The sequence below is a fragment of the Drosophila melanogaster genome, chromosome 2R, assembly GCF_000001215.4.
Source record: "Drosophila melanogaster chromosome 2R".
Taxonomy (NCBI): domain Eukaryota; kingdom Metazoa; phylum Arthropoda; class Insecta; order Diptera; family Drosophilidae; genus Drosophila; species Drosophila melanogaster.
Genome location: NT_033778.4, coordinates 6888493 through 6904405, shown reverse-complemented (window position 1 = coordinate 6904405; position 15913 = coordinate 6888493). Strand labels below are relative to the sequence as shown.

General features: G+C 45.7%; 1 protein-coding gene across 1 annotated transcript in view; it reads right to left on the bottom strand.

Annotated features, from left to right (window-relative positions):
- Positions 1 to 12646, bottom strand: part of CG30158 (uncharacterized protein) — a 30854-nt gene extending 18208 nt beyond the window's left edge. The window contains exons 1-2 of the mRNA NM_144058.3: positions 12483 to 12646; positions 12380 to 12426 (exon numbers count right to left, since the gene is read on the bottom strand). The gene's annotated coding sequence lies outside the window, so the exon portion shown is untranslated. The remainder of the gene's footprint in view (positions 1 to 12379; positions 12427 to 12482) is intronic.
- Positions 12647 to 15913: the final 3267 nt, after the last annotated feature.

The following is a 15913-nucleotide window of genomic DNA, read 5'->3' as shown; positions in this document are numbered from 1 at the left end:
CAGCACGGAAGATTTTGTTTGTTGTTTCCAGCCCAGCCCAGCAGTAGCAGCAGCATAGAAATGCATATTAATTTGCATCTATTTTACGCAAAGAGGCTGCACACAACGGGAGAATTTCATACGCCCTGTGGGACATACTGTTTGCACTGCATTATGCCATGTGAAGTAGCGTGTGGATGTGCCTCAGATAAGCCGAAAGCAAGCGGATAATGATATAACTGAGAGGGAGGGGTGGGAATTTCCCACGGGTAGAGTAAATTAGAAAATTTAAATATCAATATTAAAACCCAGTGCTGTCGCCGATTTTCCCCCATGAGAACTCTATTTTCAACATATTCCCGAATCCCGGGCAACGCTCGCAAACTTTCGCACACGCAGCAGCCTTCAGAATGTTTTTCTGTACAAAAATTTAATTAAATCTACTAGGCCCACGCCGAAGACAACTGCCAACAGCTGTGGAAAACATAAAAGAAAGGCAAGTCCTGGCCAAAAGTTTCCGCTTTACATTTTAAAGCAAGCCGAAAGAGCCAAACTTGAATTAATTTTTCTGTTTTCCGCAAATAAAAGCGTTCCTGTTGTTGACATTTTTTGTTTTTATCATCCCGACTGCGGACGACGGACCTCGGACTACGGACTACGGACTACGGAAACATGTCATCAACAACTCAAAGGGCAGAGGACCTCAAAACTTTTGGGAACGTGTTTGCTCGAGCAGTTAGGAAATGCAAGGCTGCCATCACAACAGACGCACAAAATAAAAGAATGAAAATACTCGAATTGGCCGTTCTGACGTTCCCTTTTTCGCTTTCCTGGAAATCAATTTGTGTTCCTGCCCCATCCCCCGATTATTGCGAATCTGTTCAGCTTGCCCCTCCGGCGAAGGTAACATGGAGTCCGGGGCCGGGGGGAGCCAGGATTGGGGGCCATATGTGTGCCGAGCATCTTATTGATTAGTTTCTTAGAGGATAAGACAGATCGGATGCATTCCTGCGCCCGAGGCCGTTTAAAATGTCATTAAAAGCACATTTGCCTGTTGCCGCGGCTCTGGCACTCTCTGCACTTGTTGGCAATGGCAAGGATGGCATGGCATATAACACGATAGCAAGCGAGCACCGGGGCTTAAGGACTCAACTGGTCCGGAGGGACTGGGGCCATGTGGACCATGTGTGGCAGGGGGCAGGGAGCGGAGGACAGTGGCCAAAGGGTCAGGGCTGGGGATGTGCTGTCACTCGTTTCTGGTCAGACATAGAATTCTAAACTTTCATATTTGCGGAAACAAGCGGACCACGTCAAACAATTTGTGCGGGGCAACATTTATAAATATTTATTAGCCGCATTCCAATGCGTCCTGCTGCGTTGCCAGTTGATTAAAATGCCTCAAATACCGCAGGGATATCACAAGTTGATCCGACATATCACGAAAAGGCCGCGAAAAGTTGCAAACTCTGGTGCGGCTCTGGGGATTTTGGCCTGGTTCGGTGGTGAACTACTTCCGCTTGGACGCACCAGCCATCCGTGTTAACCGCCTTTGTTGCAGATGATGGACATGTGCGTTAAGCTCCAGCCATCAGCTGTCACACTGAGAGAAATGCTTGCCATGTACATATGTATGTATGTAGTTTAAGCCCATTGATCAAGAGAACTTATTGATAAACCTTGATTTTTTTTCTTTTGTACTTCTGATAAAAATAACACCGAATAAATTTTAATTTTTTGTTGTCCTTTGTTTAAAATCCATTTTTTCTATGTTCCTTGATAACTTTATTTATGATAAGCCAACAAACTAGTCACAGAAAGAGACTTTAGCATTTCAAAAGTTGAAAAACAATTTGTGAACAATATACAAACATATGTTAAATCCCAAAAGGCTTAAGCTTTCGCACACGTTTTTAATGATAGAAATAACTCATTTATTCACGGGGTATATTAAAAGTTATTACAACGTGATTTTTTTTTTTAAATTAATTAAATCTTTAAAATTAATTAAATCTATATGCACACGTATATTTATGTAAACCCACTCATATTTTAAAACTTGTAGAAAAATGTGTATCTTACAATAATAAGATTTCACTAAAAAATTATTATAGCTTCAAAAGAACCATCTTAAACAAAAGTAGCCATAAAATACATTGTACCGATTCTTTCACAACACTTATTGTTTTCGAAAGTTGTGTTAACTGCCTGATGGGATTTTTACTGGTGCTTATAAATATAACAAATTAAGTAATTAAAATGTATTTATTACACTAAACCCGACGCACAACTTTGTAATTACAAAAAGCGAACGCTTTGAATTCCCTTGAAACTTCTCCGAACCTAAACTTCTTAAATGACTTCTAATTCTCCGGTTAGCCACTTCTCGACCACAACTAATTGCAGTGGCTTTTCGTTCAACTTGATTAGTTTGCCGTTTGTTAATGTAAATTCCGCAACACAAAATACATGTACACAAATTTGGCAACATTTTTGGGGTTGAGGAGACTGGGCTTTTGAACACCATTAAGCATTAAACATTACGCTTTATGTGCGATTAACATTCGCAATATGGCTGCTCGTGCTGTGAGCTGTGAGTTGTGGCCTTGTGGTGCTTAAATCATAAAATAAGCTTTTATGTTGCATGCCGAGCGTCGCGTCATTTGCCATCTGACGCCAAACAGCAAACAGCAAACACTAAACACCCAAGCACCCATGCATGCTAAGGAATTAGCCCTGTTTTCACCGATTCGGGGATTTATGGCGTTGAATTTGAACTACTAATGGGCCCGAAAGCGGCCGCAGCGATAAACAAATGATTTTATGGGTATGATTCTGGTCAGGACCGGGTCCCAGCCACATTATCACTTCACCCCATCCCTCGCCTACCAGTCCATACCCCTTCTACAAGCCGTGGCAGTTGTAGTTGGCTGTAGGACCAGCTTAACGATTACAAAGTGGCGTCGCAGTATCTAGGCCACCAGGCGATGCCGTTAAACTGTTGATTACTGCGATGATGACAGCTCCGGATCGTCCATCTGACCTCTGACCCGCAGTAGGACGCCTAACACCTTTCCACACGTCTCGGGCGGTGTGGCCTATATTAATCTCAGAGGCACGAAGCGGTGCCATAAATTCAATTTCGGATGGGAGCCGCGCACCATCATCGTTGGATTGAGCAGGTAAAACTAAGGTGGACCACTGTAATGTTCGATTTTTGATAAAACTGACTACTTTCATAAAAAGAGATTCAGTGCAGGGCGACTTTTTAAATACTAAAAATGCGCATATGAAACACAAAAATACAAAAATATATTAATTATCATTTCCCAGCGAAAGTTTATTCGAATATTGGTACTATTTTCACCTTTGACATTTGAATGTCACAGGAAAATATAACTAAATTGAAATCTTAGTTTGACTTAAACTTTCACTTTTTCTTTGACATAGCAGCTCGGTTGCTTGGGAATGCAGATAATAAGATTAGTTTTTATTCCTCCTAGGGTAGAATATGTATATTTACATACTTGATATAAAATACATTCATACTCGTATTGTGGCAAAGGGATGAAACATTACGCAACCAGAAGTCCACCCTAACAAACTCATATCTGTCCTCACCAATTTCATGGTGGAGGCGAGCCATTAAAGCCTTTTTTCTTTCTGGCTCAATGGTGTGCAGAAAATGGGTCACTAACTGTTACTTATTTATACTAATCACGGCAAATGGCTGGGAGCCGGAAGGGGCAGTTGGGCTGCCAGAGTCCCGAGGTGGAGGTTGTGTACTCCTCACATCCCCTCAAAAGGCTGAGGAGAAGGACGCCTTTTATCCGTTCGACTTAAGTGTTGTGAAAAACTTTGTGGAGGTATCCAAATATAGATGGCAATGACCAGGGCGAGGATGAGGACGAGGTTGAGGTCCTTTTGTCCGCCCGGCATCGGGCGAACAGTTTGCACTTGAACTGAGCTCACTATGACCCTTCGGGTCCGTAATGAGCCAACTGTGTGGAGCGAAAACTTAGCTGCAGAAACAACAAATTAACTGCAGCAACACGAGTCTGATGCAAATGGGAGAGCCTGAGCCAAAGCCATGTGGCTGGTGACTAGGCTAATTGGACAATGGGAGCAGAAATAGAAACAGGATCAGAATCAGTAGCTGGAGCTGATGCGGATACTTCCCTAATTGACTTTGTGAGCAGCAGAGCTATTTCAAAGGTGCTTAGCGCTGGCATTTTATCGACTGGATAGACTCGTTATCTATAGCCCCTATCCGAAGATACACTCTATCGCACTCTAATCGAGTTCTCTGCTATTTTGCAATCAAGAAAAGGTTCCGCACGCAAATTCAGTAATCGACTTTGGGCTGATGAGAACTGCGACTGCGAGTTGGCTAAAAAGGGGATCCAATAAATTCGATTGCAACCGAAGCATGAAAAGCCAGCAAGGCGAAAGCTGAAAGCTGAAAGCTGAAGGCGGTGGGAGCTACTGCATGGCTGGCAAAAAGGTCAGGCACTCGCTGGCAGCCTGCAACCCCAACGATCCGCTCAAACGACCCGCAGGTCACAGAATCCCCGGCTAATGGCTAAGCAAACAAGCACCAAGGACAAGCACCAGGATAGCGCCATCGAGGGTGTAGCGAAATTAATGCAAAAACTTAATCAGGCGCGCGAAAGGAGAAGCCGGCAGGGGCTTCCTGGGGCAGCAGGTGCCGAAGGCTGGCGTTGGTGCAGCCACTCCTGGAGGGTTGTCATCGATTGTCAACAGCTGGCAGTGCCACAAATTATACACAAACAAACCACAGACGCCGGGGAAGCAGTGAGACTCACCCTCCTTTGCCTTTGTGCTTGCCTTTTGGCCAAAAGAGTGCAGGCTCCGTCGTGATTTTCATTTGTATTGGTCGGCAGTAGTGATGCGAATATTCCGCTTAGCTAAGTAAACTTATCTATGGAAAAAACGATTTCGGCTCAGACTTTTATCAGAAAATAGATGTCGACTTATGAGTTTTCTTTTCAAGATTAAATATTAACATATTGGGTTATTAACCTACAAATTTTATTACTTACAGCTTGTTCACTTGCTTCCGATATTTTGTGTACCTTAATACTTCCAGTTCCATTTAAGGTTTTATTTAGAAAATAAAAATATCTGAATACCCATTTTCAATTAAGCATCGAAAAATGGTCCCAAAAGTGCCGGTAACTGAAAACTGAGTGAAAAAGTACTGGGGCGGAAGTACCTAGCCATTTCCCATCACGGCTCGTTACCCATTCGCCCCGTTGGCCGGGGAATCGAAGTAATGGCAAAGTGGAATTGGTAAGGAGCGAGCACAAAGTGGGCTCCCCTTGAGTGGCCACGTTTCTCGCAACAGAAACGGCAACAGCAACTGCAACAGCAAAAGCTGAGGCTGCATCTGCAGCTGCAGTTGCGTTTGCAATGTCAGTGGCAGTCGGACTTGCCACAATCTCCACGAGAAGGAGGATCCAAAGGGGCACGTCTGCCTGAGCCGTTTGTGGGTTAATCGTGTTGGCAGCAAACACGAGGACAATGGCTGTGTGTGTGCAGACGCGTCTTGGCGTCAATTGATTTGACTTGGCCCGATTGTGACCCACTTGGGGCCACTTTCCCAGTTTTCAGCACGGGAAATTGCGAGCACACACACACATGTCCTCGACAATTTAGGCAGCTCGAGCGGGTTTACTTAGTGCACGCGTCTCTGCCAAGAGGGATAAAAATGTATAAGCTTGCCGAACAGCACTCAAGCTCCTCCCCCAGCCTCCACGCAATTGTTCTCCAATGCCAAGCAAATTCGCACTTGACAGTTGAGCTGAATTTATATGCATGTAGCTGCTTTCCGTTTCACTCAAACTGTGAATAATTGAAACAAATGTGGGATTGCCGTCACAGCCATAAATTTCCATATACTTATGCCCGATACAAATAGGATAGAATGCAATTGCTGGCGAATATGAAAAGCTTCGCTTTTACAACTTGGCCAAAATCGGATTGCCCTAAGCGGTTGTAGTGAGGGGGGGGGGGGGGGGAAGTGGTGTGTGTGGCGCTGGAGAGCAAAGAGCAGTTGTGCCGACTTGAACCAATTTCATGAGACCATGAAAGGCATATTTATTTACATTTTTCCCAGTACTTATTTACTTTGTCAATTTAATTTACTCCGCATCCTGCTCGCTATGTGCCTAGCCATGCACGTCTCCGCACTTTCAAAGACCAAGACCTCCTTGGTAAATTTCAATTAAAATGGGAAATCTGCACTCACAAAGAAATGCACACCAACATGAAGGGGAGGGATTGAGACGACAGATAGAAGGGAATGGGGCGCTTTTGTTAAATGGTAAATATCTGGGTGGATATAAATTGAGCTAATTTATCAAAGTTTTAATTAAAAACTTCATAGAAGAACTCTCTAAATTGCTAAGTGTGTAATTACAACTGTGACGACGGCGCAGCACCTCAGTTCTCAGGATCCGTATTCGTGGGGGATGTTTCAACGTCATCGGCCCTAATGTATGCAACAAATAAAATTCACGCAAAATTGAATTAGACTTAATAAACACGAATGCCGCGGGACGTTGGAGACATGGCAATGCCACGAAGGATCCCATCCACAAAGGACGCAGCTGAGAATCCAACGGAAACGAGCTGGAGTTCCCGGACAAGACGAAGACGACGGCGAAGACGGATACGTAGAATGAGACAGGGAACAAGTTCAAGTTGTCTAGAACGTAATAGAGAAGCTGTGCCAGGACAGATTCATAAAGCACGCAACGCGCTTTCCGCGTGAGTGACTTCGGGAAACAGCAGGAGATGGCGGGGAAATGGCGGAAACACGAGCAAACAAAAAAGCAGCAGTGGAAAACGGGGAAAGCGCCGCTGCGACACGGTGAAAAATGTTAAAAGGAAAGCGGAAAGAAAAATCACAAACAGCATTCCTGGCATTCCGAGGACTGGGTCCCCCGAAGACCAAACGCTCAGCAGCACGCCGGGAATCCCAGAACGTCCAGGGACGTCCAGACTTTGGCCAATAAGCTACGAACTGTCGAACTGTGATGTTTCAGACACATATATTACGCATACGTCCCGTTGTCCCGTCATTTCGACATCCTACTAATGGGCAGACCGAAAAGCCGACAATCAGATCAGCACACTCCACTCGCATCTGGCCTAATGAGCACATCTCCTGCTTTCAGCATAACCTACTTTGTTTTGTATCATCCGGCAGTCCAACGTCAGCGGCCAAGAAAGTGGGCATAATTTGATTAGGCCTCTTGTCATACTTCACCGTACGGCGGTGTATACGGCTTCCTTTGACTAGATTCCTGCGATGCCGCCTTACGGCTTCAAACTTTCTCAAATGGTAACGACCTGAGAACGAGCAGCCGCGGCGCCTCCAAAAAAGGCCGCCAGGCATTGACAGAGCGTTGCGAAAGCCAGCAAATTGACGGACGGACAGACTTACGGACAAACAGACAGAATGGCCAACTGGCAGGAGTTGCCACGGCCGCTGGAAAAGATATAAAATAAATTGCGGAATGCCAACAAATAAAAATTTATAAGTGTAGGCACAAAGCCCTCCGGCCATCCATTCTTCTCCACACCCCATCCCAAGCATCCCAACCATCCCAACCACCCTTAAAACGACCCGACTTCCTGGACACGCCCGCTCCTAGGCCAACATTTCCCTTGTCAAAGACGACAGGGCTGGGACGATTATAAAGAGATTTGTGTGTCTGGGTGGTGGTCGCGGAGTTCGGTGTCTATAAGGAACCAGAGTCGAAAGGACAAAAACGACGGAGAAAGCAGATTTTGCCTGCCCATTCTAATGAGGCGCTGATGACTGTCATCATAATCTCGATTAACATAATAATATACGTAATCTTTATCGGCCCTGATGAGGCCCCTGATTGTGGCCCTCTCTGCTGGCTAATTTTATCTTTCGACCCCCAAATTGCCTATCAGGTTCAGATCTGATTTCTTTTTCCATCTCCCCTTACTTGCGCCTGCCCGTGGCGATTTGAAATTAATTGCTTTATCAGCCCATAAAAGCTGGTCAGATTTGTCGTGTTTGAGGTGGGAGATTGGCAGACCGCGGCCTGGAATCGATTTTTGAATACCACTTAGCCACTTTCGCGCCGTAAATGTTTAAAGGCAGGGCGCTGAAAAACGAACTCAATTTGATATTATCATCGTGCTGGCCGCCGTTGGAAAACAAAAATGGCAAAAAACGGCAGCTAAACTTTTAGAGAATCCACTCGAGCAGTGGAGCAGTGGAGGCGTATGCTGCCGGTTCTGAGGGTTGGTTGACGGATATACGAACTTATTGATTGCTCTGCCGCAGAGGGCTGGTATTTGGAATGGAAAATGCGAAACGGTGCTGGATAGCCAGGCAAAGTGGCAACAAAAGGGGTAGCGGAAGTTTAGCCGAGATTGTCAATAGCTCCGGCGCGTGGATTGGAGGACGCCCATGTATATTGCGAGTGATTCAGTGAGGCATATGCTGATGGCTTTCCATTTTTTCTGGCATAAATCCATGGATCCAGCGGGCTTGTGTACCCTTTCGACTGCTCTGACAGGCTGCTCATGAGCACGGGCTTCTGACAATAACCGAGGCACTTTTTCCTCATCTCTACTAAGCGATGACAGCGATCTATGGACTTGCAGGATATTCCGTCTTCATTCAGTGTTTCGTTTGGCCTGACTGCATTTGACACTTTGAAATTGAACCGAACAAAGTTTTGGCAAGGAGTCTGTCTGCGGTGAGTTGCCTTCGGTTGGCCAACGCTCCTCCCCCTCTGGGAATGCACTTCCCACCCTTCCAGTGGCTCTGGCCTTGTCTTTAGTTTTGATTTTCCACTTGATCGAGTGCAAACTTCGGGCAGGCACCGCCCTGCTCGCTCAGGCGTGTTATCAAATTATAAACAATTTCAACGTGAGTATGCATTGTTAATGTGACTGAATTGTTCACGTTAATTAGGTTGCAGCGCAAAGAGCCATAACAGCTCCCCACTGGCCGCTTTGGTCCTCCGTGGCGGATCCGTGGGTCCGTGGGAACGTGGGCGGCGCTGTCCTAGATTAATTTCCTGTTTGAAGGGAAACATTTTCCACGAGCGGTGTCTTGAATCGCTGTGCAATTACTGCAAATTGTGCTGCATGAATGTATAAGTACGCCGAGCTAAGGCGCATTTGGCATACTTTCAGTTCATCCATTATAAAATCCAGTCGAGGAACGTGCCACAGCGAGCTCCACCCGTCTCCCGCCTCTAGTAGCAGTCGTCCAAATGGGCATTTGTCTCAAAAGTTAAAATTGCTTTTAATATAATGCGATTCGTATTTGCTTTGGCTGAGCTCGCATTCCTGGAATCTTCGTAGTTCTGTTGGCAAGCATTTAATGGTCATTAAGTGGCTTCAAACGTGCTCCATCGCCCGCTCGTTGATACAATTTTGTACAATACAATTTCAATAAAGCCGGAAAAAAGGGGCACTGGCGGTGGATGGTGGAAGCCAAAAAAGAGAAATCCGTCGGACCATAAAATCAGCACAAACCCAAACACACATCCCCATCGAGATGATAATCATGGCCAAAGAGTGGAAGACAACAAGCATGGTCCAGCACTTTAATCAAATGCGGCCGCAACATCAAGAGCCTGCTCACCCACAAATATGCCGGCCGTGTGTGTGCCCAAATTTCAATGAAGCCATTGGCGGCCAAGAGGCTCACAAGTGCCGCCCGGAAAGAGCAAAAACTATTAAAATAAGTGGAAATGGAGGCATTAGGGCGGAAACACGAACTCGCACATAGGGCCAGGACCTGTTCTTTTCCGTCCTGTTATGTTCTGTTGCGAGAGAAGAGGACCGTTGTCAGGCCAAGTGGAAGCTTTGAACCTTTTATGTGCTTTTAATTTTAATACAACAAGGCGGGAGGAACAAAAACAATTTTAAAGGCGTGCAGTTTTGCCATTTTGCCAGCATTTAGTTGCCACTTTGGGTGCCACATCCCCCTCTCATCACCCCCCCCCTACTCTTCAGCTTTCGTGTGCATTTTCAATTTGCGCTTTGCATACGGATTGCAATTCATGCCAGCTGCCGGAATTCTCAGGGATAAGCCATTGCGTACCACAGTGCGTATGAGTGATGCGAAGTACACACTCAGCCACAGCAAATGGCTCGTTCTTGAAGGTGTCAGCTGCAACATCCAGAGCACTGTACTATGCCGAAGGTATGAAGGGCGAAATGCCCAGTTTATCAATTAAATAAGTCACATATAATTAATAGCCTTTACAGACAAGCGGCCTCTCGGGCTGCCTTGCGACTTGACAAGCGACTGTGAGTGCGGTGGGATTAATGAACCTCACTCAGAAGGCATGACTTTAATACCAACTCGATTGGACCAAAAGATGAGCAGATGCGAAGGCCAGCAGCACAGGGAGCGTAGAAATGCAAACTATGGTAAATGCCATCGCACTTCAGGCATCCGGTCTAGACTCCATTATGATAAAGTGTGCGTCCGAGTCGGGCGCTCCCCGAGGAGCTGCGCAGCTGGCACAGCTTAAGATACAATAAAAAAGCTGGCATACCTACGGGGGCATCTGCATAGCTGCCGTGTGTGTGTGTGTGTGTGCGCGCGCGTGTGTGTTTTATTCCCATTCGCAGTTTGGCAGGAAAACCGTTTAATCTAGCATAAACATATGGAGCACAATCATTTACAAGCGACTGTGTACACACATTGGGGGATGAAGGCGACAGGTGAGAGTGAGGGGTGGGGCCACGTCACCTAGGAGCTGCTCCCCCTGAGAATGCCTTTAAAAAGTCAAACTCGCGACTAGGCTTTATGTGAAATTAATTATACAATCTCGGAGGGAGTTAAGCAAACAGTTGCGGTTTCCGATTACCGAGGACCCTCATGTTGTTGGAAAAAACGAAAAACACAAACCCATTTTTTGCCGACTGTCTGTTGACTTTTCATCTCAAGAAAGAAATACTTGGAAAAACAATCGAAAAATACAATTAAGCGAATGAATTTCATGAAAGTAAGCTGTAAGCGTAGGCAATATGAGCCCAAATTAAAGTGCTGCTTTTTGCGACGTGGGTTCTTAGAAGTACTGACATGGAAATGGAAGACGAAGCGTTTCTTTGGAAATGGTGATACCTCTGAAGGAAGTGATAAATCTAGTGCAATTGGTCTCGACTTAAAAAGTATCAAAACCAATGAAACCCAATAAAGCCGTGGCTGCACAGAAGAAGAGAATTAAATTAAATTCTTCTAAAAACCTAGAAAGTCTCATTTAAATCAAATTCAATTCATCATCAGTCTGGGAACCATGGTATTATATTTTAACAGGGAATAAATAATCAAATGATATGCCTGGTCTCATGGGAACTGTTTGTTTTTGCCCCAAATTTCGATATAACTAAACAGAAAATAAACTTAGAAAAGTGTCGGATTTTAAGCACTCCTTGGCTCAGAATGTTTAATTTATCGAAGCAAATTAAAAATGCTTCAACATTTTAGACAACTTGCATTTGTTGCTTAAAGCGACATTGGAGTCCTAGTCTATCAATAACGAAAGTATCGAAATCGTATGGAATATGGAGTCCCCATAGAGCAATTTTCGTACGGGATAAAAATACATGTTAAATCCGATTATAGATCCACAAAACCAGTGCACAAATGGATTGAGCATGGCCATCGAGTCCCCCATCCACCTTTTATTTATTTGTCAAATTTAGAATTTATGACGGACCCTCACGGTGGATTTTCTAGGGGCTCCTAGGGGATGATTGTCACCCATCCCGCTTCAGTGCTTTCTGCCATGTGTGAGCTGTGTAATCGTAATAAAAATGCACAACATGGCACGGCTCCCATCCGCCCAGCCTCCTCCGTCCGGGACACACAAAAGGCAGATCTGGTGGCAACTTAGAGCTTACTTAGACATGTTAACTGCTGCGAAGACTCTTTGTCTCTACATGTCGAATAGGAAAGCGAAGGGAACGGAGCGAAACTTGCGGCGGCTACAAATTTAATGCGCTTACGATAAATTTTTATTATGCCAGCGAATGCTGCCGTTAAAATTGGATATCAAAGACGCACCTAGGGCTGGATGAAGAGTGGGAATTCGGCAGGTCAGGATGCGAGAAATTTGAATTTTTCGCCATAACCGCAACTTGTCCCGTTGGCAGGCACTTTAAAGTCGTTTCTTTTGCACTTGCACTCAGAACGTGCTTTGTTTTTCTGCCCCTGTTTATGCCTTAATGTGGCCATAAAGTGGAGGAGTTACTTGGACGACCCGGATGGAAGCATTCCGGGTGACCGCACTCCACTCCGCGCCGGACTGCTCCACCAAGCCTTAATAGGTCATAGGGATTGCGACGCAGTGCTGCGAGGTGGGCTTACCTGGCGTATACTTAATCACCCCGAAATAGCGACGAAACTGTGGTAAACTGCAATTCGGCACGTGAGATTGATTAAATTTCTGATTTATGTTCTGGTTATTCACCCGCACACAAAGCCACAGACACTCTGAACACCACCGGACGACGGACTAGGACGACAGAAGCATCGGTTGCTCCTGACACCTCAACCAAAATTTGTAATCCACTGCCGAAAGTCTCTGGGTTTCCACTGAGGAGCGCGTGCGTTGCTGTCTAGCAGGGAACTGTTTGGCAGCCAGCATGGGACTTTGCTTTTATATTCATCCAACAGGCCACGAGTGTTTGCCGCCAAAGCATTCAAAACACAACGTGTTGCAGGTTGTGGTTGCGAACAAGCAAACGCTACAGCGAATCAGGACGCAGGCGTCGGCAGGACAAAGCTAAGTTCCTTGCTCAGCACTAGCTGAGGTCTGAACCCGTGCTTTAAGCTTCAGTCGGATTATGGGTCTGCCCCTCGAACCTGCTCGAAAGGATGAAAGGCTTACCCCTACGGCATTGTCAGCTGCGGTCAGTTGGTAATAATTCCTGTGACAGTTCAATTTTGGGCAGACGACCCTAAGTTTGTTATTGGGGGATTGGCATCTATGTCCCAACTAAAACATTTCGTTCACTAAACATTGGTTCAGATTTTCGATACAGAAACATAAGAAGTACCCATCAGAATCTATACAAATGTTTACATATCTCGCAAAACATAATACAAAATACCTGAAATGGTAATTAAATCTAATGAGATGCAAAGAGTATCTCATGTCACGTGGAGATTTTCATTTAGATGCCAGCGGCTGCCACTGCAAATATTGACGTACAAATGTTAATTACCCACAGAGCCCACAAGCTGCCAAAAGGCAAACAGGCAGCCAAGGCGGCACACGGGGCGTATACTCGATAATTGTCGGCCAAACCTTGTTTACTTACTCCTCATTCTACGCCGAAACAGCTCGTTAATATTCAATAGCATGTATTAAATTCAAAGTGCTAACAAAGTTTTGCACTTTCCATCGCCCTGAGCGGAGATCCACACACTCGCAGGCTCGAAAAAAAAGGGACATCCGTCTCGACATGTCCTTTGGCCACGCAGGACGAGACAGGCCGCTTGACCGGCTGGCAGGAGGCATGTTCCAAGTATTTCATTAACCTGACTCGCACAGATACGCACATTGGCAGCTGCTGTCAGTGTGACGCTCTTCAGAGCATCAAATCGTCCTTCCGCACAGTCCTTTCTGACCTGCTCTTTGTGGGCGAGCGTGCGATGCCAGGACGAGCGGTAAATTGTGCCCAGTCTCCATTGGAGCGAACTGGGATTCTATTATCATTTTGCGGTAGCCAGTCCCCCTTTCACGTGGTCCGTGGGAAAGTGAAAAGTTTTGAACACCTTGGGTGCGCAGGGTCACCTAGAGTCTCGACTAGCCTGCTCTGGGTTCCAACAATGGGGATAACTTTCAATGGGAGTGCAGCGTGCATAAACACAATGCTCAACTTAGCAGCTTTCGAAATTAAATGCCAATTGCAAAAATGCAACATTCGGGACACAGAATGCGACACAGGAAACCCCAGGTAACCAATGTAGCCAATGCAATCAAAAACGCTCCACCTCCCACAGCCAGTTACGGCAAGGGTCCTTCTGAATGGCAAACGTGCGCATGACATAATTCCTTAATTACCAAACTTGTCAGACGCACTTAAAAGTGAGTTACAATTACAATTTGCCTCCACAATTGTCTGTTCCACGTTGCAGAAGGAGTAATCGTTTCGACCCTGCCACCTGCGGAGTTGCCCCCCCCCCCTCCCCCCACACGGTGTAGTTGGCACACACATCCTCAAAGGGAAGCTTTAAACACACACAGTGCAGCACAACTTTCGAGAGTCACAATAGTTCGCAAAAGTTAGGGTCTCTGAAACATAATGGTTAGCATGTTAAACTAGAACTCCGTTTACACCCATTCAAATGTGTATGTATTTTTTAACTATCTTAATATGACTCGGAGAAAACAAATTTTTGCAAAGTTGCTAATTTAATTAATATTTGCTTATAAACATTGTGAATACTACCAATTTAACTTGTGGCCCTGTAAATCACAATTCCTAAATGCTTAAAGGGAGCGTTAACTGAATTGAGTACCTTGTATTCGGAGATAAACAAGTATTTGCTTTTTGTGTGTATACTTAAATGGTCGGTATTGTAACTGAAGGATTTAAAAGCAGCTTATACTGAACAATGCAAGTTCATGGATTGCATGCCAGCGGAATAACTAAAAACTACTAAGAACTGGCTGATTGGGGCTATAATAGTGACTAAATTGGCCCACTCTCGTAGGTGGCGAGCAGATCTAACGCTTCCTGTCAATTTGGCAAATGATGCAGGGCTGTCAGCCGCAGGACTAGCAAAAGGCCTAACCAAAGGCGGAGGACTCCTGGTTATGGCAAGCGAGTGCCCAGCGATTCGTGGCCCCCAGCCACCCACTCGTCTCCACCCACCGCCTAAACACCGCCCAAACACCGCCCACAACTGAACTTTATGCTCGGCACTTGTCGCTAAATTCCCATTTTCAGGTGCGCCAGATGCAATCCTTTGCTCCTCCCAATGCGGTTGATGTCTGTCTCCTGGTGCTACAGCTCCTGTTGTGTTGTCATTTCAATTTCAATTTGCTGACGGAAACTTGAGCGTCGCCCGTGACAACCGAGTCGAAGTTTCGGCACCGCCCTGGCCACCAATTAGTGCCCGAGAAAAACGAAACGCACAACAAAACCTTCGAAAGTGTAACAGAATTCCCAGAAATCAAGTGGAAAACCAAGCGGCACGTCAGCACGGATTTAATTAAAATGTTTTACACGCCCGTAGGTCCCGCTCTAATTGTCTCACATCCCAGCCAACTGCATCATTTCGCCCACAATAAACGTGAATAATGGACCGGCATCATGACCAGGCCTCGAAAGGTATGTAAATGTCACAAAACGTTATTAAAAGTGCTGCCCGGGGCGGCAGGAAATGACAAGGACGCGCTAAATTTGTCAAATTTAATTTACACCTGTTTAGAAATATGCAAATATCCGCCACAAGAGGTGGCCCTATGGTGGGCTATGTGTGAAGCACTTATGTGAGTGCCGTCAGCGGTCAAGGATTTCGAAAATCCTCGCGGCAGAGCAGAAAAAGCTGCAGGAAAAGCGAGCGAAACACGGAGAACAACAATTTAGCTGCACTCATAAACATCGGCTCCTGGGAAATGGTAGTGCGATGGCAGGAAGGACGAGACAGGTTGCGGAAGGACCGGAAGGAGGGGATGTGTTGCTGGATGATTGCAGCAAATTGCCAACACAGTTGTTGACTTTTGGCCATGTGCGTGTCCGTGAGTCCGACAGTCCACAGGTCCTTGTGTGTTTGGACTTCGGCCACTTTTACCACTGGCATTCAAATTGCCAGTTCTTCGCAGCGCAGTTCGCCATCGTTCTTGACTCTTTTTGTCTGAGCGGCTGTGTCAGGGATTGATAGCTATAC